Consider the following 23372-nt stretch of genomic DNA (forward strand, 5'->3'; position numbering starts at 1 on the left):
GTAAAAGAGCGCAACTGGTAAGGCTATTATCCAATCGACACCTTTTTCTCTACATATTTTGGACAATCTAATTTTCAGAGTTTGATTATGACGTTCCACGAGACCTGCTGCCTCGGGATGTCGGACACAGTGGAATTTCCATTGGTAACCTAACAGAAGTGAAACGTGTTTCATTAGTTCGGATGAGAATGGTTGGCCGTTATCTGAGTAAACGACACGAGGCAAACCGTACCGTGGGAAGAATTCTCAAACTAGCTGTTTGGCAGTAGTCGGGGCAGTGTAATCTGAAACCGGGTAGGCTTCTGTCCAACGGGAGAGAGCACAGACAACTACGAGAACATATTTGAATCCTCGACATCGTTCCATCTGGATATAATCCATCTGGAGGACTTCAAAAGGGTGATCGGGAGGTTGAAATCCACCCTGCTCTACGGGGATGCTTTTACCTGGATTAAACTGACAACATATCATACAGGTACGTACTTTCTGTTTGGCTGCTGCTCGCAAGTGTTTGTTGAACCAAATGTGTTGAACGCTGTCTAGCATAGCTTTTTCTCCTAGGTGCGCTGGACTATGTATTGTGTTAATGATGACTTGAACCATGGAGTCGGGAAGAAACCATATAGATTTTCCCTTCGTCATCCATCCTTGATCCGTTTGGATCCCTCCTAATTCAGTCCATTTCTTTATTTCTTCTGGTGTAGCATGTGTCTGTATGTCAATTACATCAAGGGCGGGATCCTTAACTGTCATGCAATGTGTTAGTGTCGGAACTATTGTCTTTGTCGTGTCAGTTGTATGAGTCTGATTCTGAGCAGTCTGTTTAGCTGTTCTGTCAGCTAGGTCGTTACCCTGAGAAATGATATCGGTAACTTTTGTATGGGCTTTGCATTTCATAATCGATATTGCAGTAGGTAGATGAATCGCGTCTAATAGAGCTTGAATGAGGGGTCCGTGTTGGATGTGGGCACCGTGAGAAGTTAAATAACCTCTCTCTCGCCACAGTACGCCGAAGTCATGGACGACTCCGAATGCATAACGTGAATCTGTGTATATGTTGACTTTCTTATTTTTGGCTTGAATACAGGCTTGTGTCAGAGCGATGAGCTCTGCTGCTTGAGCTGACAGAGTGTTAATACAATTTGTTTCAATGACTTCAGTGTCTGTTGTGACTGCGTAAGCGGCCACTAACTCTCCTGTACTTGTTCTCATACATGAACCATCTACATACAATGTCAGGTCCGGATCTGATAAAGGGATATCTGTCAAGTCTTGTCTGGGTTTCGTCGTGATAGTAATGACTTCAATACAATCATGTGCTAATGGATCTGTTCCGTTTACTGGCAAAAGTGTGGCAGGATTTAATGTATTACAGCGTCTGATTTCTATGTGTGGCTGAAACAATGTTAATTCATAACCGGTGAGTCTTGCTATAGTCAAGTGTTGTGTTTGTGTGCGGTTCAAGAGAACCTCTACTGCGTGTGGTACTTGTACTGTCAATTGATGTCCTAACACTATGGCATCGCTTTGTCTGATTGCTAAAGCTGTTGCTGCCACTGATTTCAGGCACGCAGGAAGAGCCTGAGCTACGGGATCTAATGTACTAGAAAAATAAGCACATGGTTTGTGTGATCCTGCTTGTTCCTGAGTGAGTACTGACAAGGCAGTACCTTCGCGTTCTGTAACGAAGAGTGTAAAAGGCTTACTGTAACATGGTGTTGCTAAAACAGGTGCTTGGCATAAAGCTTTCTTTAAGCTTTCAAAGGTTTGCGTATGTTCTTGAGTCCAAGGGAGGACAGTCGATGTGGCTGCCTCCTGTGTTGTCAACTGGATGAGTGGTTTTGCTAGAAATGCATATTGAGGGATCCACTGCCTACAGTATGAAGTGAGACCTATAAAAGCCCGCACCTCCTTTTGTGTCTTAGGTGGTGGCATGTTAGCAATTAACTGGATGCGATCAGGTGTAAGCTGTCTTCCCTCCTTGGACAGCAAGTGCCCAAGGTAAACAACTTGCTGGACACAGAATTGCAGCTTAGAAGGGGACACCTTGTGCCCCTTGTCGGCCAGAAATTGTAAAACCGTCAGTGACGCTTCTTCACATTTACGTTCGCTTCGGGCGGTGATCAGCAGATCATCGACATATTGAAGCAGGGCAGTGTTAACTGGCATGTGGATACTGTCAAGTTCTCATTTCAGTGCTTGGCTATAGATGCTGGGGCTTTCTGTGAATCCTTGAGGAGCGCGTGTGAATTTAAAACTTCGTCCATTTAAACTGAATCCGAACAAATATTGACTTTCCGGATCTATTGGGACGCTAAAGAAGGCATTCTTGAGATCAATTACAGTAAAGAACGTTGCTTCTGAATCAATAGCTGTTAGTAATGAAGAGATATCTGGGACCACAGGGTATTGTGGTACAATACATTTATTTAATTCGCGCAGATCAATAACTAATCGATATACTGGTGGTGCTTTTGGATCCGTTCTTTTAAGAATCGGAATTATCGGTGAATTACATACATTGGAGTCGGTTTCCACAACCACTCCTTGTGCAATGAGCTCGTCAATGATTTGCAGCAAAGCCACAACAGCATCTGGTGGTAACTTGTATTGTCGCATTCGTGGTAGTACCACTCCTGTTTTTAGTGTGACTCGATATGGTGTAATGTTCATGCAACCAACATCAGTGGGGCCTTGTGCCCATAAATGTGTAGGTAAATTCTGCAGCCGATGATCCATGTCTCTGGACACGTAGTGACCTTTGAAGTCACGTAAAAATAATCGTACTCCTTCCGGAGAACAACATATTATAGCTCCTAGAGCTTTCAATGTTTTTATACCTAACAAGTTTTCTGGACATGATTTAGTAAGCAATAAATCTGTAGTTCGTGTCAATGGACCAACCGTAAGTGGAAGGGGTTGTGATACTTCATTAATGATAGGCTTTCCCGAGAATCCAAGGGAAATATTCTGTGAGCCTGAGAGGGGTGCCCCTGGAACTTCACTGCGTCGTATAGTTGTTCTGCTTGCCCCTGTATCAAGTAAAAACTTTCTGTCTTCCCCTAATAGTTCACTATGTACATAAGGTCCCTCTTGATCTACAGGAACCTCGATAAGGGGTAAGCCAACTTCCCTCTCTAGGCTATTTCATGTGTATCGCTGATAATCGGGATAGTCAGTTTGTGTATACTGGTACATCTGTTGTGTCGTTGCTTGTGTGGCAGCAATAGGCTGCTGCTGTGATGTTGCTACGGTCTGTTGTGGAGCTGCCTGTTGCGGAGCTGGCCTAGATTGTGCATGCTGAGGGATTTGTGGTTGGTTCTGATCTTGTCTAGGTGGACGTGGTCTTTCCTGGGTTTTACCCGTGGCGATATTATGTTTCAGAACTGCACAATCGTGTATATAATGACCTTGTTGTTTACAATAGTTGCATGTCCCTTTCGCCGGACCTGCGGAATCACCCTTTTTATGACCATCAGCTGGAACTGACTGAGCCACAAGCATTTTCATTTTCGTGTCTTTCATACGTCTTTGTTCATGTTCTTGTTCTTCTCTAATTCTATTGTGGTGATATTGTAACATCTGTAACATCTGTGACGGGGTGTTACCTTGCCAGGTACTCTCGAATTTCAATACTCTATTCTTAACTTGCGGTAGGGAATTTTCAACTAATTTTGTTACAAACAGATGTGGATATGATTCGCTACTTGCTTTTATGCCACTATTTATACCAAAACATTTTTCAAATCGGGAATAGAAATCACTAGTGTCTTCATCTTGCTTTTGTTTACAGGCTGAGATTGCACCCCAGTCCTCCTTTTTCGTAGTTAATAAACGTGGCAGTACCTGCACTAGTAATCCTGGTAGTGCTGTAGTCTTTTCCCCAAGCCCTGATCCTGCAGCTCGGGCCTTTTCTTCGTTTTCTAATGCTGTCCAATCTATCTTTTGGTCTCCCACCTCCCATTCCTTTTCTTTGAGTTTCTCGTAAATTCCGGCAGGCATTAATACTTTTAATATTTTCATAATGTCGGGGTAGGTATACTCTCCCATGAGTAACATGTCCTTTATCTCACGGTGGAAACCTGCTGGATCCTTGTCATGGCTGGGTACTACTTTCTTCATTTCTAATAATTCAATTTTAGTTATAGGCGTGTACACAAACACGCGTTTAAAGGTATTATCTTCACCTCTGATTGGGTGTACTTCGCGTAAGGGATTCTGTCTATCTATGTGATACATTTTTCTTCCCATAGTGGGAACTGGAACATGTTCTGGGCATACGAAAACTATATACTGGTTTCGAAATTCTAGAATTTCTTTAATTAGATCAGTACCTGAACCTCTCCATTTATTCGTGAGTAATTCTGTCAATATGTCAGGTAGGGGTCCAGGATCGGAGTGTTGACTTTTATATAATATAAGGAGGTGTTGAATCATGTATATACCAGCTAAACGCTGTTCGTCTGGGGCAAGGTTCAGAAACGTGTGTGCTAGTGCATCATCACTGTATTTGCCGGGACTGTCAGCCCATTGTACTGCTGACCTGGCTAATTCTTGTTCATCCATGGAATCGAGCATATGGTACCCCCTTCGGTCTCGGAGTAATTTATCAGCAGCTTGGAATAGGTGTTCAGGAGACCTTGTATTTAACATAGGGGCTTGAAAATTTCTGTTACATTCTGGACGTATCGGACGTATCGGATCATTAAAGCATCTGGTATTATTAAAAGATCTTCCTTTACCTACATAAGCCATTGTCTCTAAGTGTCCTGTAGGCATTTCTGATTCCTCGTCCTCCTCTCCCTCTGATTCATGTTGATCTGTCTCTAATCTTTCTTTATGTATTCGTTCTACTTCTTTGCGAATCTTTCGGCACATAACTACTATACATGTCTGTTTATCATGTTTCCCTTCTGATATATTCTGACCCCATCTGGTAAGTACTTGCATTTCCTTCTGCTCTACCTCAGGCCTGTCTTGGTTTCTGATCACACAGTTTATGAAGAAGCGTAACAGTTGTCTCTGTACATCCACTTTCTGGTATTCTAAGGCTTCGTCAATACTTTCAGGGCCTCGCCCTGATTGTACAAAGTGATATATATTGTCTAAATGTGCCACCATTCCTGGTAGCGTCGCTAAATACCTTGAAGCTCGTCGTATACGTAGTGATGACAGCAGCATACCGTCCCGTCTACCGGGCACAGGACCATATCTACAATCCACTAGATGCTCTTTAAACATGTCAGAAGTTGCTAGTTGGGGTGTACGTTCGTATGCTAAATCTCTAAGGGATAATTTATTTCCTCGGGGTGGCGTGGCAAAAATTTCTGTCGTACCTCCTGTCGCACCGTCTGAGGTGCTAGGCACGAAAGGATTTGTTGGATGTAAGATAGAAACTGTAGATGCAGGGAAAACGGTAGAAACAGATGGACCTGTGGGAATGTGCGTAGGAGTTTGTTGTTGCGGGGATACAGACGGATGATCTTGGCGTTGAGCACCATCGGTGGGCGGTGTGTGTGGCGGAACATTAGCATATTCAGGAGCTACATCATCTAAATAGGAAGAAAGGAAAACATCTTTTGCTGTTTTGGGGTGTGCTTTTATCGGGAGTAATGGAGGTGTCAAGTCTTTCGGTATTTCCGGGGTGGCCTGAGGTAACCCTTCGGCCAGAAGAGGATACATACCATTCATAAGAGTGTTTCGTTGTCTGTCTACTTGTTCTGCTTTTACTCGGGTACCTTCCTCAATTAATATATTTTCTCGGGCTTTATTCGAATTCTCCCTACTTTTCTCTTCCTGTCTGAGCGCCTTTTCTGTACGTCTATATGATTCTTTACGCCATAATTCAATGGCATCTTTCTGTGACTGTCTGGCTTTCTTTTTCCATAATTCTTCTTCTACTCTCATGATGCAATCTGCATCCCAGGTCCCAGCTGCGGGCCACCTCTGACTTTCTGGTAAATCCTTGGTGTAGTCCACCCATAAATCAAGAAATAATACGGCATCTAGGCCATGCTTATGATACATAAAGTACCCTGGAGTGTCCCTAGGTGGAATGGGAACAGCTTCTTCGAGTACCCCTTTTCTGGTTTTGATCTGTCTTAATTTTGAAAAGAGCGGCATTTTTAGACCTTATTACTTGAACACACTTAATACAATAAACACAATAATGAACAATCATTCACACCACAATATGTAGAACGTATTAAAACATTTAACATTTAACATTTAACGAACGATGATAACTAATAGAAAACTAGTTACTGACATAATACTAACACTGGATAATACTGAATTATATGCAAGACATACTAGATATACTGCTAAACAGTACAGATACACTGCTGAAACAGTGCAGACCGGATTTGTGTACCCAAACCCGTCTTGACCGGCACAACCTAATGTGCACGTCTAACTGCCTCCCCGGCAACGGTACTCACCGGGTAGCACGGAACGGAAGGCCTCGGAACTGAACTGAACTGGACCGGACTGGACTCGACTGGACTCGGAACTTCGGAACCTGGTGGGCCTCGGTATACCTCGGATCTTGCTCTCTCAGCTAGGCTCTGGTCGGGATACTTCGCACTTCTCACCGCCTCGTCTGGGTGTTGATCGCAGCCTCAGTCACCCCCGCTTGGCCGGAGGGAGATACAGGAAATCCTGCGGGTACGCGTTGTTGTCCGTCCAGCTGTGGCAGGAGACCGGGCCTGCAACGCACCTCCGGCGCGTGAGATGAGAAAGTGTCCCTATTCGGGCGCCAATTTATGTGGTAAATATTTCATTACCTGTACTATTTTTTTATGCGGTAAAGTCTAGTAAGAATAACTCAGTAAAAATAAGAGGCAGAATCCGTGGTATTAGAGGTTCTGAAAGGCTTTATTCCTCTACAAAGGAATTATGGTTCGAACCATAGGCATCAAATTCCATCACCACGAGGGTTCAGGAAGGGAAGGCAATACATTATTGACAAGTAAAGATATTTATATGAAAAGCATTACATTAAGACAGATGCAGGAGGCGTAACAGCTGATAATACAGATAATAATACACATACGTAATGGAAAAAGGCGTACATATAGGCGTAACTAGAAACGTCATTAAACATGATGTCACAAGTGGGTGGATCCATAAGAGAATCCTGCAATGTCAGCAGAAATATTTAGCAGAGATGCGCGCGCAGCCGCATGACGTCTGATTGACGTGCAACTAGAGGGTAAAGGGAACTTGACATTTAGCTCTACATGTGGAGACAGAAGTCTGGGGGGTCATGTCAACCTAATCCCAAATCATATCTAATATCTTATGTTTAAAGAACTGTATTATCCAAAAGGAAAGGTCTCTCGGACGGAATCTATTCTATACTGACTGTTAGTGCGTGTACAAGCGTCTAAGTGTCTACATGAGATGCGAGGGGGCAGGAATCTTCCATGGTAACAGGGGCTATGAATTACTTGCATGAGGACAGTGAGGCCTGGCCCTTTGCTCGGTAGCTGGAAGAATGTTTACCTAAACTACTAGACAGGAATGCATCGGATGAGGAGCGGAGCAGATAATCTTGAAGGTGAAATACAGTTTTTTTGGCAGGCAACAGGCCGAATCAGGCACCGTTAGCCGCGCAGGGAGTAGGACAAAGTTCATGGATACAGATGCGGGCTCAGACTGGAGCTTTCAGAGGCAGAAGGCAGGAAAAGGCTTGATGGCAGAATTCAGGGCCTACTCGCCTGAACTGTAAAACGTGGAAAGTGAACCACATAAAGTCGGTGGCCTTTCATACTTAGGAATGGAATATCTGACCCATTCATGGCGGATCTGAAAGAGGACATGTTGACGGTGGACGCACATGTATTTGCGTCTTCATAACTGGAACTGGAGGGAACATACGTGTACTTGTAGCATGCACATGGAGCCGTTGGGGTCTAAGATAGGGGACATAACTGATCATAAAATTCATATTTCCTCAAGGCTTTTATCCCTGCACCAAGTGCAAAACCTGTAGGGGGAACTCAAAGGTAAAGAAGTATGAGATTCCAGGCAGAAAGGACAAAAAGAAAATCACAAAGCTGTTAAACTGCAATTCAGATATTGTAATCTATTATCTAATTTGTCCCTGTGAAAAGAAGTACATTGGGAGTACAGTTCACCAAGCAAAAAAAGGGGTCTTAGAACATGTCAGAGGCATTAACAACTGTGATAATTCTTATCCGGTTGCTAGACGTTTTGCCAAAGTTCACCACAGCAAAGGGGAGAAGTTGACATTTTTCTGTATTGATCAAGTACAGCATAGAGAAAGAGGGGGTGATAGAGTAAGAACCCTCAGGCAGTTGGAGTCTAGATACATAGTGAATCTCCAGCCCAGGATTCTGGCAGGCCTAAATACAGAAGAAGAGCTCAGGATTCATGTGGGATAATGGAAACCATACATTTCAGCCCGAATGATTACCATATATAGTTTTCCGAGAAGTAGACTCATAAAGCGCATTAGTTTAATTACATTTTCTTATATTAGTTGTTTTATTATTTTCTGAGCTTCACATCTATTTTTATGTTGTTTGAGAATAGTGTCGGCCTAAAAGAATAAGAAAGGGTGTATGTAAACGTTTAGCACACTTTTTTGGGGAGACTGCAGAAATTACAACAGACGATGTCATCCCAACTTCCATGCATCATTCATGGCGATGTGATATAAGTATTTGGATAATTAGGTGGAAAAGTTTGTATTTACACATGCAAAAGTAGGCCCATTGAGGGCTTTATATATAAGATGACGTTAATAAGATGATACTATGCATGTATCCTTTGAATTAAGATGGGCGACATTGAAATTGGGCTCTTAGAATGATCGAAGTTTTAGTGTGTCCCACTGGTTATTTAAATGACAATGCCCATTCAGGGCGAAATGGCAATTTGGGATTACTGGGATTAAGAAACATCATGTGGAATTCAATTTCAATGTTCTCACATGTACCGGTTGGAGTAAATTACAAATATGGACCTCTTTATGATAAAATATGTATGGACGATATCCCATGAGGCATGGAAGAGGTTAGAAAATCATGTGAATAACCCCATTGATATGTACATTTAAGTATCTTGATTATGAAATCAGCCAAATAACACCTAATGCATGTAATTATATGAGTATTTGACACTTCAAAATGGCCACTCGATTTGTGATGCATTCTTTAAATGATAGTCTGTTTTGATGAAATTGTCACTGCGATCCTCCAATCCATCAGGGCGATTAACAAATCCAATCAAACAGGAACCCATTTGAGGGAGGCCACACAAGTTAAATGATGCTCACATTTCTTTATTGAATGTTTGCCAGCACCGGTGGAGGTTGGTGTCAGCTTTGGCTCTTTTTGACTGTTACAAAGTGGGGCAGGTTCCCTTCAAGACTTTGCACATCAGTTTTATGATTTTATTTTAACAATGATAACGCACCCACTTGGTAACATTGGATGCACTATAACACACAGAAGGCCCTTGGCACGGTAGTGTTTTATTTGTTATCACGGCACTGAAGAGAGGTTATTCCTTGAAACGTGTCTGGTGAAAGAAGTGTTTGGTGTCTTGTTCCTGTACCTTCAGGTGCGGCAGAATCGGAACGATGTTACGCTGAAACCGGTGCAGGTTTGTGTCAGCTTTGGCTCTTTTTGACTTTTACAAAGCGGGGCAGGTTCCCTTCAAGACTTTGCACATCAGTTTTATGATTTTATTTTAACAATGATAACGCACCCACTTGGGAACATTGTATGCACTACAACACCCAGAAGGCCCTTGGACCACGCCCACTGAGGCAGGTGTTTAAAATGACTGTGCACTGTAGCGTTTCATTTGTTATCACGCCACTGAAGAGAGGTTATTCCTTGAAACGCGTCTGGCGAAAGAAGTGTTTGGTGTCTTGTTCCTGAAGAGGTACCTGCTGGCAAACATTCAATAAAGAAATGTGAGCATCATTGAACTTGTGTGGCCTCCCTCAAATGGGTTCCTGTTTGATTGGATTTGTTAACGGCCGGTCCCGGTCGTGAGGAGAGGCCCACCGCCTGAACAGCGGATCCGTGACTGCACCATCGGGTGCGGCAGAATCGGAACGATGTAAAGCTCACACCGGTGCATGTTGGTGTCAGCTTTGGCTCTTTTTGACTGTTACAAAGTGGGGCAGGTTCCCTTCAAGACTTTGCACATCAGTTTTATGATTTTATTTTAACAATGATAACGCACCCACTTGGGAACATTGGATGCACTACAACACCCAGAAGGCCCTTGGACCACACCCACTGAGGCAGGTGTTTAGAATGACTGTGCACGGTAGCGTTTCATTTGTTATCACGCCACTGAAGAGAGGTTATTCCTTGAAACGCGTCTGGCGAAAGAAGTGTTTGGTGTCTTGTTCCTGAAGAGGTACCTGCTGGCAAACATTCAATAAAGAAATGTGAGCATCATTTAACTCGTGTGGCCTCCTTCAAATGGGTTCCTGTTTGATTGGATTTGTTAACGGCCGGTCCCGGTCGTGAGGAGAGGCCCACCGCCTGAACAGTGGATCCGTGACTGCACCATCGGGTGCGGCAGAATCGGAACGATGTAAAGCTGACACCGGTGCAGGTTGGTGTCAGCTTTGGCTCTTTTTGACTGTTACAAAGCGGGGCAGGTTCCCTTCAAGACTTTGCACATCAGTTTTATGATTTTGTTTTAACAATAATAACGCACCCACTTGGGAACACTGGATGCACTACAACACCCAGAAGGCCCTTGGACCATGCCCACTGAGGCAGGTGTTTAAAATTCAATAAAGAAATGTGAGCATCATTTAACTCATGTGGCCTCCCTCAAATGGGTTCCTGTTTGATTGGAAGAACCTGCAGCCTGGGCTAAACTTATTGCCCTAATAATGAACATGATCTCTAAGGGACACCCAGTCTCTGATTTGTGGAAGGGAGCAGAGGTGATAACCGTGTATAAAAAGGGTGCCAGAGATGACCCTGCCAATTACAGACCGATCAGTCTGATTGACGTGATCCAGAAAGTGGTTGGCAGGTTCATTATTTTGAGGGTGGGCGCCTGGATGGAAGAGGAGCACGTTCTTTCTCATTTCCAAGCTGGTTTTCGTCAAAAGGTGGGCACGATGGACCAGGTCTTCCGCTTTTTTGCGATCTACTGGAAGTCTGTGACTATCAACAACGATAGTCTTTATCTGGCCTTCATAGATATCAGGATGGCGTTCGACTTGGTCCCCCGTGCAAGGCTTTGGGATATTTAAGAGAAGATGGGCTTCCCAGGACCACTCTTGGACTTCATAGTGAAGCTCCACGAGGGGAATTATGCGAGGATCAGATGGGGCACCCAGGGACAACTGACTGAGAAGGTGCCGGTGAGGAGGGGAGTTCGCCAGGGTTGTGTTATGGCACCAACCTTGTTCTCTCTCTTTGTGAATGGTGTGGTGGACCATCTAAGAGAGGAACCGGCTGATGCGCCCTCCCTGGCAGGGGAAAAAACTCCAACCCTCCTCTTCGCGGATGACACGATTTTGATCTCCAAATCCCCAGCTGGCCTCCAAAAGCTTTTGCACCGTTTTAGTGAGTTTTGTTCCGACAAAGGTCTTACCATCAATACCTCTAAAACAAAGCTTATGGCCCTTTCACCCTCTAAGAGATTTAGGAATAATTTCTCGCTCAATGGCGAGTCATTGGAGATGGTAGACTCCTTTGATTATCTGGGTGTTAGGGTAAACAGTCGGATGAGCTGGAGAGACCATCTGGCCAAAATGTCACTAAATTTTAAAAGAGTGTCAGGGATAGTCATGAGAGAACATCGGGAATCAATTAGTAAACCTGTGGCACCAACCCTCGCAATTTACGAGGGCCAAGTACTACCATCCGCCCTAAATGGTTCCGAACTATGGGGGTTCGAGAACATAGCAGAGCTAATTTCATCAGAAAATACGTTTTTGAGAGATTTGGTAGCTTTACCTGTTTCCACTTCGTTACTCCCATTACGTCTTGATTTGGGTAGGCGTCCCCTCAAAGACTTAGTGCGCCTCCGTCCATTACTTTTTTGGGTTCGACTGAGAAGGACGGGGGAGCTTAAAAATTATGCAGCCGCTTTAGATAAACTTATTTTGCTCAACACGGGTAATAAGATCAAATGGCTGAGTAATTTGAGGCAGTTGGTTGTGCAATTGGGCTTGAGTGATTCCTGGAAGAGCCAATCTCCGCCACCCAAGCTAGTCATTAAGAAGCTGTACTGGGATTGGGTCCAGAAGGAGGCCATATGTAGTGGTGCAGGGGGTTCACTCACAGAGAGGTTCTTGGAGTTCAAATGGTCTAGGAGATTCGAACCTCTCCTTGACTTTATAGAGAAACCCCTGGATAGATCACTCTACTTAAAAGTCAGGTTCGGGATTCATCCAAAGTGGCACATCCAAGGCTTGCCCGGGTTGTGCAGCCCCTATAGAGTCCGTGGCGCACCTCTTTTTTGCCTGCCCCGCCTATAGGGTAGCTAGGAGGATATGGTTAAAACCTCTATGTAAGGGGATGGGCCTAAGATGTCACAAAATGGCCTTGCGGGTCCTTTGTATCGACACGTCCTCTTTAGTCATGGTGTGTGGGGTAGCAAAATTTCTTGGTAGTGCTTGGCTGACACGCATGAGGAGAATCAAGTCGTCCCTTATTCAATCTAATGGTTAGAGGGCTCCTGATAGGAAGCACCTACGGTATTGCTAGCCGCTCCATACACATTTCATTAACACGGATATTGTGTTTACAAGATGATGTATAAATATTATGCCCGGCGGGTTTTTGATTTATTTCATCTGCAGTGTATAGCATATTTTTTTATGATGAAACTTTTTAATTTTGGGAATCTTATTCAACACACATATGGTCTTTGTACATAGATGTTAATTCATGTGCCCGGTTGTGATCAGACTAAATTGCTGCTAAGTTTGGTGACTAGTTCGCTAGAAGAGACTATCAACGGGCTATTCTTAAATGTCATTGTTATTGACTTACTTGTACTTTACCGTATGAAATGTATTTTAAGATGTTCTCTTTTATGGCTGGTATACAGCCGAATAAAGCATATTTGATTGATATAAATATATATATATATTATCTACTGGCGGTCGCCAGTAGATAGTTATAGTTAGGACCGTGTTTCCATAGGAAATCTCAAAATTCTATTTTGAATAACTTTGGCGCCGGTTGACGAATCCTCGCGCAATTTTCAAAACTAATGGGGCGCTCCGTTCAGCTCCTACCCTGAAAGTCTCGGGGTGATTCGTCAAGCGGGGGCTGAGAAAAAAGGGGGGACCCAAAACGCGTTTTCCCCATGCATTTTTCCATAGGACCTTTAAACACAGCTACAGCCCGACCAGCTGAACAGAATTACTTGAAATTTGGCAGAGAGGTAGCCATAACGTCAAGGAAGTGCCTTTTGTAGGTCTGGTGTAAATTTGTTCAGTAGTTCCTGAGAAAAAAGCATTTAAAGCAATATATATATCTGTAAGCGCGCTCCGTGCGCTTACGGTAAGCTTACCGTACGCGTACGGTGCCGTGCGCGAGCTCAAATCTGATTGGTTGTCACATGACTGTAAACATTCGAATCGGACAAAATCAGGAAGTGTCGGCCGCCATTTTGTGTGTTTCACACAGAAAAAAAAAGGGAGATAACGTGAAAAGGGGGCAAGGAAGAGAGTTATAGACCCCATAACATTTGAGAGGGGGTCAAAGAAGGACACAAAAGTACGAAAAATACGCGCGTATGGTAAGCTTACCGTACGCGCACGGCAAAAAAAAAGAAAAAAAAAAAAGAAATAACAATCACATTTATTAAATAAATTGAAGGACCCGCAAGGGAGAAAAAAAAATTGTTACTGTGTAAAAAAAGGCGAGGCGCGCACGGTATGGACTGCGCAATGTGGGCGCTCGGTGCGCGAAGCGCACCTAGTGCCCACAGCGCGCGCACGGTGCGCGAAGCGCACCGTGCGCGCAGGGTTTGCGCACGGTGAAAAACCAGAAAAAAAAATAAAAATAAATACATGACTTAGCATTTAAAAAACCGTACAAATTCACTGAAAAAACCATAGGTTTCACACACGTTATAGTTAGGAATTAGCATTTAAAAAACCTTGCAAATTCACTTAAAAAACCATAGGTTTCACACATGTTATAGTTAGCTGTACATTTCACTCGTAAAAAACCAATGAAATTCCACGTTATAGTTAGATCAGGTAACTATAACTTGCGCGACCGCAATCCACAATGTGTCATTTCAGATGTCATCATTGATGTGAAGAGTGATGTCACTGACCATGTCATGAGTGATGTAATATGTGACGTCATCAGCAGTTTATTGTGGGCGCGGAAGTTATAGTTACCTGATCTAACTATAACGTGGAATTTCATTGGTTTTTTACGAGTGAAATGTACAGCTAACTATAACATGTGTGAAACCTATGGTTTTTTAAGTGAATATATATATATGAGAGGAACTTCGCCTCTGCTACCACATCCTCTGGAAGGACGAAACAGGACCCAAATAGTTCAGTGCGTGAAGAATTTTAATCAGTAAGTGCAACACGAACCACCATGACGCGTTTCGGCCTCCACACGGAGGCCTTGATCACATGACGCCTGCAGTACAAGCCAGATTATTTAAAATGCCAGTGACTAGAACACGTGATGACTGGGCCAATAGACATAGAAGACATATAGATGTAAAATACAAAGTGAAACTCCAAACATTAATGAAATAAACAATATAATAATTGACAAATTTCACGTTGTGCATAGTAACTGCGTGTGCAAAATAGCTAGCTTGGTAAGAATTATAAAATACCTCAACATTCGTGAAACACAGGCTATAGATGACTGTGAGTTCATCATTCGAGTGGCAGAATATTGTTAATACAAAAATGCTACCCTATTCGAATAAAAACGAATGTGCAAAAATAGCAAAGTGCAAATAGCTGCAAGTGCAAAAAAAGGGGCAACAGGACATCGAAGCTCCTTGGAATGAGGTTATAACATCAAAATCTCAAACAAGCTAAAGTGCAAATGCCCACAATTTAGTGCAAAATAGCAGTTACTGTTCAGGTTTCATCAACTTTGCGATAACATTTAAATCTGTGATGGATAATCCAAAAAATTGTTTTTCTCATATCTAATCTGCCCTGAAAACATCACGCTTTAGTGAATTATTAAATAAATATATATATATATATATATATCTCAAAGACAATCCGAGTGCAGATGATGCACAAACATATACTACACTCCACACAGCACGTAACAATTGTTATTTTCAACTGGTCAGCAAACTACAAGCTGACAACAATATCATTGTTCGTCAATCTGACAAGGGGGGCAATGTGGTGCTATGGCCTAAAGAACTATATTTGGAGGAAGCCCACAGTCAACTCAATGACCCACTTTGTTATAAACGCTGTGATGCAATTTCAGTGAAGGCTGCTAGAACTGAATTTTACTCCCACCTTGTTGCCTGGCGGAGCACGGGATTACTCAGTCAAGATGAGCTGAAGTATTTGAAAAATGACTTTCCAGTAACTCCTGTTATGTACTTTATTCCGAAGATACATAAGAACTCTGAGAAGCCTCCAGGCAGGCCAATCATCTCGGCGCGAGGTGGACTATGTGAAAATACCTCTGTATATATTGATGCCTTTTTGCAGGATCATGTTAAGATGTTACCATCCTATGTGCAGGAAACAAGTGATTTCTTAAGGAAAATAGCAGGGATTGATTGGGATCCATCTTTCTGGTTGGTTACATTAGACGTAACCTCCCTCTACACCAGCATTTATCATTCTGACGGTGTAAGAGCAGTCCAGCATTACTTGGGAACCCGACCCCTTCATATGGTCAACCACAACAAGATGTTGCTAGCTATGCTTTCCTATTGCCTGCACAATAATTTCTTTATGTTTGGAAATCAATTCTATCAGCAAGTTAGAGGTGTGGCCATGGGGGCCAGTTTTTCTCCCAGCTATGCCTGTCTCCATATGGGCTACTGGGAGGAGCTGGTCCTCTATGGCCAACATCTGGATATACTGTCTGATCATGTAATCCATTGGTATCGTTTTATAGATGATATTTTCATGGTTTGGCGAGGCACTAAACAGCAGATCCTTGATTTCATCGAGGTCATTAATTCCAACTCCCTTAATCTCAGTTTCACCTCAGACATCAGTCAAGACAGGGTGTTCTTTTTGGATGTTGAAGTCTTTATCGATTTTGGCAAACTCCACACTCGCCTCTATAGGAAACCGACCGCCGGCAATACGGTTCTCCATGCTGCAAGTCACCACCCTGTACATCTCATTCGCAGCATTCCCTACGGGGAGATGCTGCGCATCAGACGCATTTGCAGCACAGAGTCTGAATTCCTGACGGCACAGAATTCAAGCAAGGCTCGTTTCCTAGCTAGGGGCTACTCTGCTTCAACGATTGACAGTGCCATTCGTAAAGCTAACTGTTTAACCAGAGAGGAGACTCTAATCAACAAGGGATCAACTGTCACACCACCTTGTACCAGGGAACCAGTTAGACTGATTTGGACATACAATCGTCAACACCAAGCACTCAGAAAAATTCTGAGGAAAAACTGGAGCTTGGTTTGTAATGACCCTGTCATTGGGGACCTAATGGCAGCCAGTCCAAATATTACCTTCAGGAAAGCTCGCTCTATGAGCGATGCTTTAGTTAAATCCAGTCCTGAAGTAACTTCTAACGCAACCTGGATGCAGTTTTGTAAAGGTTTCAAAAGATGCCCGAACTGCAAAGCGTGTAGACAGGGAGTCAATAAGACGTAGTACACCATTCCGTTCTGCGACATGCCTCGTTTCATCACAAAACCACTCACATGCAAAACTGAGTACGCTGTTTACGTGCTGGAGTGTCCTTGTGGCCTGCAATATGTGGGTAGCACCAAGTTGCAGGTCCACAAACGGATACTCCAGCATCTGCGCGCAATCAGTGGCAGTGATGCGTCTTACCCGGTGGCACGCCACTTTAAAGAACTACACAATAACAAAAGCGAACTACTAAAGTTCTTTGTTATTGATGCAGTGCTTCCATTAAGACGTGGTGGAAACAGAGAAGCATTACTCCGTGCCCTAGAAACGAGATACATCCTCGAGTTAGACACGAAGTCACCGCAGGGTCTCAATGCCAGTGAAGATTTCTTCACTTGTCTGTGAATTTAGTTACATCAATTTCTATCCCCTATGTGTTAGGCTGCTATGCGTGTTGGTCACACCTCCTCTACCCATTGTAGGTTTTAAACACAGTATAGATGACACATTTTTAGATATACACGGAGTATCATATTTTTTTCAGCATCTAGACATATTTTTGGCACTTGTCAAAAATTTGGGTTTAAGCATGGATTACTAAGGGAACTAAGGCTTCTTTACATTGGATTTTGAATTATATGTGGCACTTCGTTTGTGAGACAGGCAGAAGTAATAGTGTAATTTACCCTGGCTGATGGACCAATGTTTTGAACTGCCGGGGGCACCTCAATTGTAAACAGTTTGAGTATACCCACTTGGGTCCCTTTCCCAATAGTTTACAATAGATGCATGCTGAACTTTTGCAGGAATGCATAGGTATTAGAGTTTGTTACACAAAACTTTATTGCTTTCAGTCTTTCGTGCACGTAATGAAAAATCAAATTTATACTTGCACAAATAATTTGTTGATTTGAAACAACGTGGTTTTAAATTGTAATTACTTGCCAGTCTTGTGGAAATGATTTTTAGCATATTTTTATGCATTGTGTTATTTAATGAAATTTGCACTTTAGCACTTTCAAATCATTTAACGCAGGTGCCTTTGTTGCCAGCTCCCCGTTCCTATCCTTGCTCCAATGTATGTATATAACCTTTCTATGTCTATTGATGCAATGTTTGAATTAGCCAATGATGTCATCTTATCAATTAGCATTGTGCACTTTAAAATGCGGGATCACAACTCCCATGGCGTCATGTGATCAAGGCCTCTGGGAAGGCTGAAACGCGTCATGCAGGCGGTGCTGTGAACTAAATAAAGAAAAACAACTCACTCGCTAACAGGGTCGGTCTCCGTTTGTTCCTGCTCTCCTCTTGGATTGTTGGCGTGCAGGTGTGCTCCAGGCGGAATCCTGTCATATATATATATATATATATATATATATATATATTTCTCCAAAGATGCCCCTGCATGAAGACGCACTCCTCCAGCTGGTAAGTAAACACTTTATTTATTCCAAGGAAACAAATTAACAGCTCCGCATAGTTTGTCCATCCACCTGACGCGTTTCAGTGCATTCATGCACTTTCTTCAGAGGTGACTTCACGCAGCACAACAGTTCCAGGCTTTCACCAATCCCCTGCGTGCTTCATTCTTTTAACTGGCCTCAGGTGTGCCGATTTTCATTTAGCATTTAGCAGTGTCATTGCATGCCGGGATTTGTAGTGAAACATTCAAGCCTAATTAAAACCTCCAGTGGTTGTGTGCTGAATAAAAGCATTTTTGGACCGATAACAGCCCTCCAGTGAGCCCAGAGCTGTAAACTTGTTCCTTCACTCCACGGAAACCAACTGCGCCGTAAATCCAGTCCTGACATTCAGGTCTGACGGGCCCTTTCAATTGTTCAAGGGTGGTGCGAACTTCTACGGCTGGACTCGCCGCATATTAATTTCTCCAAAGATGCCCCTGCATGAAGACGCACTCCTCCAGCTGGTAAGTAAACACTTTATTTATTCCAAGGAAACAAATTAACAGCTCCGCATAGTTTGTCCATCCACCTGACGCGTTTCAGTGCATTCATGCACTTTCTTCAGAGGTGACTTCACGCAGCACAACAGTTCCAGGCTTTCACCAATCCCCTGCGTGCTTCATTCTTTTAACTGGCCTCAGGTGTGCCGATTTTCATTTAGCATTTAGCAGTGTCATTGCATGCCGGGATTTGTAGTGAAACATTCAAGCCTAATTAAAACCTCCAGTGGTTGTGTGCTGAATAAAAGCATTTTTGGACCGATAACAGCCCTCCAGTGAGCCCAGAGCTGTAAACTTGTTCCTTCACTCCACGGAAACCAACTGCGCCGTAAATCCAGTCCTGACATTCAGGTCTGACGGGCCCTTTCAATTGTTCAAGGGTGGTGCGAACTTCTACGGCTGGACTCGCCGCATATTAATTTCTCCAAAGATGCCCCTGCATGAAGACGCACTCCTCCAGCTGGTAAGTAAACACTTTATTTATTCCAAGGAAACAAATTAACAGCTCCGCATAGTTTGTCCATCCACCTGACGCGTTTCAGTGCATTCATGCACTTTCTTCAGAGGTGACTTCACGCAGCACAACAGTTCCAGGCTTTCACCAATCCCCTGCGTGCTTCATTCTTTTAACTGGCCTCAGGTGTGCCGATTTTCATTTAGCATTTAGCAGTGTCATTGCATGCCGGGATTTGTAGTGAAACATTCAAGCCTAATTAAAACCTCCAGTGGTTGTGTGCTGAATAAAAGCATTTTTGGACCGATAACAGCCCTCCAGTGAGCCCAGAGCTGTAAACTTGTTCCTTCACTCCACGGAAACCAACTGCGCCGTAAATCCAGTCCTGACATTCAGGTCTGACGGGCCCTTTCAATTGTTCAAGGGTGGTGCGAACTTCTACGGCTGGACTCGCCGCATATTAATTTCTCCAAAGATGCCCCTGCATGAAGACGCACTCCTCCAGCTGGTAAGTAAACACTTTATTTATTCCAAGGAAACAAATTAACAGCTCCGCATAGTTTGTCCATCCACCTGACGCGTTTCAGTGCATTCATGCACTTTCTTCAGAGGTGACTTCACGCAGCACAACAGTTCCAGGCTTTCACCAATCCCCTGCGTGCTTCATTCTTTTAACTGGCCTCAGGTGTGCCGATTTTCATTTAGCATTTAGCAGTGTCATTGCATGCCGGGATTTGTAGTGAAACATTCAAGCCTAATTAAAACCTCCAGTGGTTGTGTGCTGAATAAAAGCATTTTTGGACCGATAACAGCCCTCCAGTGAGCCCAGAGCTGTAAACTTGTTCCTTCACTCCACGGAAACCAACTGCGCCGTAAATCCAGTCCTGACATTCAGGTCTGACGGGCCCTTTCAATTGTTCAAGGGTGGTGCGAACTTCTATGGCTGGACTCGCCGCATATTAATTTCTCCAAAGATGCCCCTGCATGAAGACGCACTCCTCCAGCTGGTAAGTAAACACTTTATTTATTCCAAGGAAACAAATTAACAGCTCCGCATAGTTTGTCCATCCACCTGACGCGTTTCAGTGCATTCATGCACTTTCTTCAGAGGTGACTTCACGCAGCACAACAGTTCCAGGCTTTCACCAATCCCCTGCGTGCTTCATTCTTTTAACTGGCCTCAGGTGTGCCGATTTTCATTTAGCATGTAGCAGTGTCATTGCATGCCGGGATTTGTAGTGAAACATTCAAGCCTAATTAAAACCTCCAGTGGTTGTGTGCTGAATAAAAGCATTTTTGGACCGATAACAGCCCTCCAGTGAGCCCAGAGCTGTAAACTTGTTCCTTCACTCCACGGAAACCAACTGCGCCGTAAATCCAGTCCTGACATTCAGGTCTGACGGGCCCTTTCAATTGTTCAAGGGTGGTGCGAACTTCTACGGCTGGACTCGCCGCATATTAATTTCTCCAAGGATGCCCCTGCATGAAGACGCACTCCTCCAGCTGGTAAGTAAACACAGTAACTATGGGTACGTGCAAAAGAGATGTGCTTTTTTAAATCTGCCTCTGATGAAAGAGCATAAATGCTCTGAAATGCGTTAGGTAAATGGACATAAAAGCGGAGCTGGAATCCTGTTCCTAGCAATAAAAGGTTTTGAACTTACTGGCTGGAGGAGTGCGTCTTCAATGCAGGGGCATTTTTTGGTGGATATATATATATATATATATATATCTCAAAGACAATCCGAGTGCAGATGATGCACAAACATATACTACACTCCACACTATTGTACTCTATGCCGCTCGATTGTACGCCACTTCAGTGTACACCATAGCACTATATTCCATTGTGTGCCCTTTCAATCTACGCCACTCTACTGTATGCCACTGTACTATATGCCACTCCACTCTAGGACAATCCTGTGTACGCTATTCCACTGTACATCACTTCAATGTAGGCCGACTCACTCTACGTCATTACACTTTACGTTACTACACTCTATGCTATTCCACTGTATGACACTGCATCCTCTCCACTATATGCCACTCCACTCTACGTCACTACACTGTACACCACTGTACGCCACTAAACCCAATGTTATTTCTCTGTACACCACTCCACTGTAGGCTACTCCACTGCATGTCACTCCACTTTACACCACTCCTCTTTATGCCACTCTTTATGCCACTCCACTCTACACTATTAGCCTGTATGCCACTCCACTATACAACACTCCACTCTATGCCACTCCACAATATGCTATTACACTGTATGCCACCACAGTCTATCCCACTACATACTTTCCCACTCCACTCTACCACACTCTACTCTACAGTATTTGTCTCTACCACACTCCACTGTATGCCACTACAGTGTAGGCCACTCCTCTCTATGCGACTCCAGTCTATGCTATTCCACTCTATGCCCCTACACTATACCTCACTCCACGCCACTTCACTGTACGCTACTCTACTGTACACCACTGCAGCCTAAGCTATTCCTCTCTATACCACTCCACTTTAGCCCACTCCAGTGTACTCTATTCTGCTGTACGCCACTCCAGTATGTGCCACTTCACTCTACACTATTCGACTTTAAGCCACTTCACTGTACCTCACTTCACTCAACGCTAGTCCACTTTACACCGCTCCACTTTACGCTACTCCAATCTACGCCATTCCAAATGCTATTCCACTGTATGCCTTCCCACTCTACTACAGTCCATGCCACTGCACTATATAGCGGCACTCATCTCTAACACACTGCCATGTATGCTGCTGCATTGTACAGCACTATACTGTAGCCTATCCACGCTATACCATTGCACTGTACCCAACTCCACTGTACAGGAATCCACTCTATGCTATTCCACTCTACGCAACTCCACGGTACGCCACTCCGCTGCACACTACTATAATATTTGGTATTCCACTGTACGCCACTTCACTGCATGCCACTGCACTCTAGTTTACCCCACTCCACTTTATACCATTCCACTCTACTCCACTGCACTCAATGCTACTCCCCTCTACGCAACTCCACTCTCTCCACTCCACTCTACACCACTGCACCATAGGCTATACCACTCAATGCCACTCTACTCTATGTCACTCCACACTATGCCACTTTATTCGATGGCACTCCAGTCTATGCCACCTTCTCCATGCACTGGTTATACCCTTCCATACTACATCACTTATACAATGTGAATTCATATAGTTCATAACAACATTTATGACAAGAGGATTACCCAACACAGGTCGCGCATCAAGTGTAAAATTCAGAATGCACCAATGGTACATCACTATGCAGAAATCAATCATGGACCATTGGACATGAAATGGACAGTGTTAAAGAATGTGAAGGGCAGGCAGGTAGATGCCATTCTATCCAACGGGAAGCGAAAATGATTTTACGTCTGGGCACAACCAACAATGGCCTTAATGAAATCAGTGAGATAGTCCACTGTCTCTAGAGAGTCAAACAAGACACATTTCACAGGAAAGTCCATAGGGCACTCCATGCAGATCCATACCAGAGGGAACTTAAAGGCTCACAGATCCCATACACAGTACAGCTATGTTGCAATATAAATTATAGACTCCACTCTGTCTGTAAATCAACCCTTCAGCAAGAGTGACACTACGAGGCCAATCACCTTCCGCTTACAAACACTGCACACCATGCACAAGAACTGTAATATAAGTATGTAAACATTTTTCGTTGACAATCACACGTGCAGGAGCAGTTATACCTGCCACAACTTATGTATAAGAAGAACAACACAAGTATGTATACATTTTCGTCTATAATTGTATGTGTTATAGCAGCAACAATAATACAGATGCAAGACTCCATAGAGGTTTACAACAAGGGGGGATGCACACTCATTGTGTAAAGCGCATGCTCGCATCATGCAAGAAAACAAGATAACCTCAATTTAAAGGTGTAACCTCTGAGTGCCTAATGGGTTCTGCAAAAAAAAATTACAAAATTTCAATCCGTAGTGCTTGTGGAATCTGAGAAGATATTCAGTATGTATCAATAGAGTTACCAGTGTTTGCGGCATTTGAGAAGATACTTAGTATGTATCAATAAAGCTACCAGTGTTAAAAAAAAACGGGGAGAGGCAGTGTGC

The sequence above is a fragment of the Triturus cristatus genome, chromosome 5_2 (genome assembly GCF_964204655.1).
Source record: "Triturus cristatus chromosome 5_2, aTriCri1.1, whole genome shotgun sequence".
Classification (NCBI taxonomy): Eukaryota; Metazoa; Chordata; class Amphibia; order Caudata; family Salamandridae; genus Triturus; species Triturus cristatus.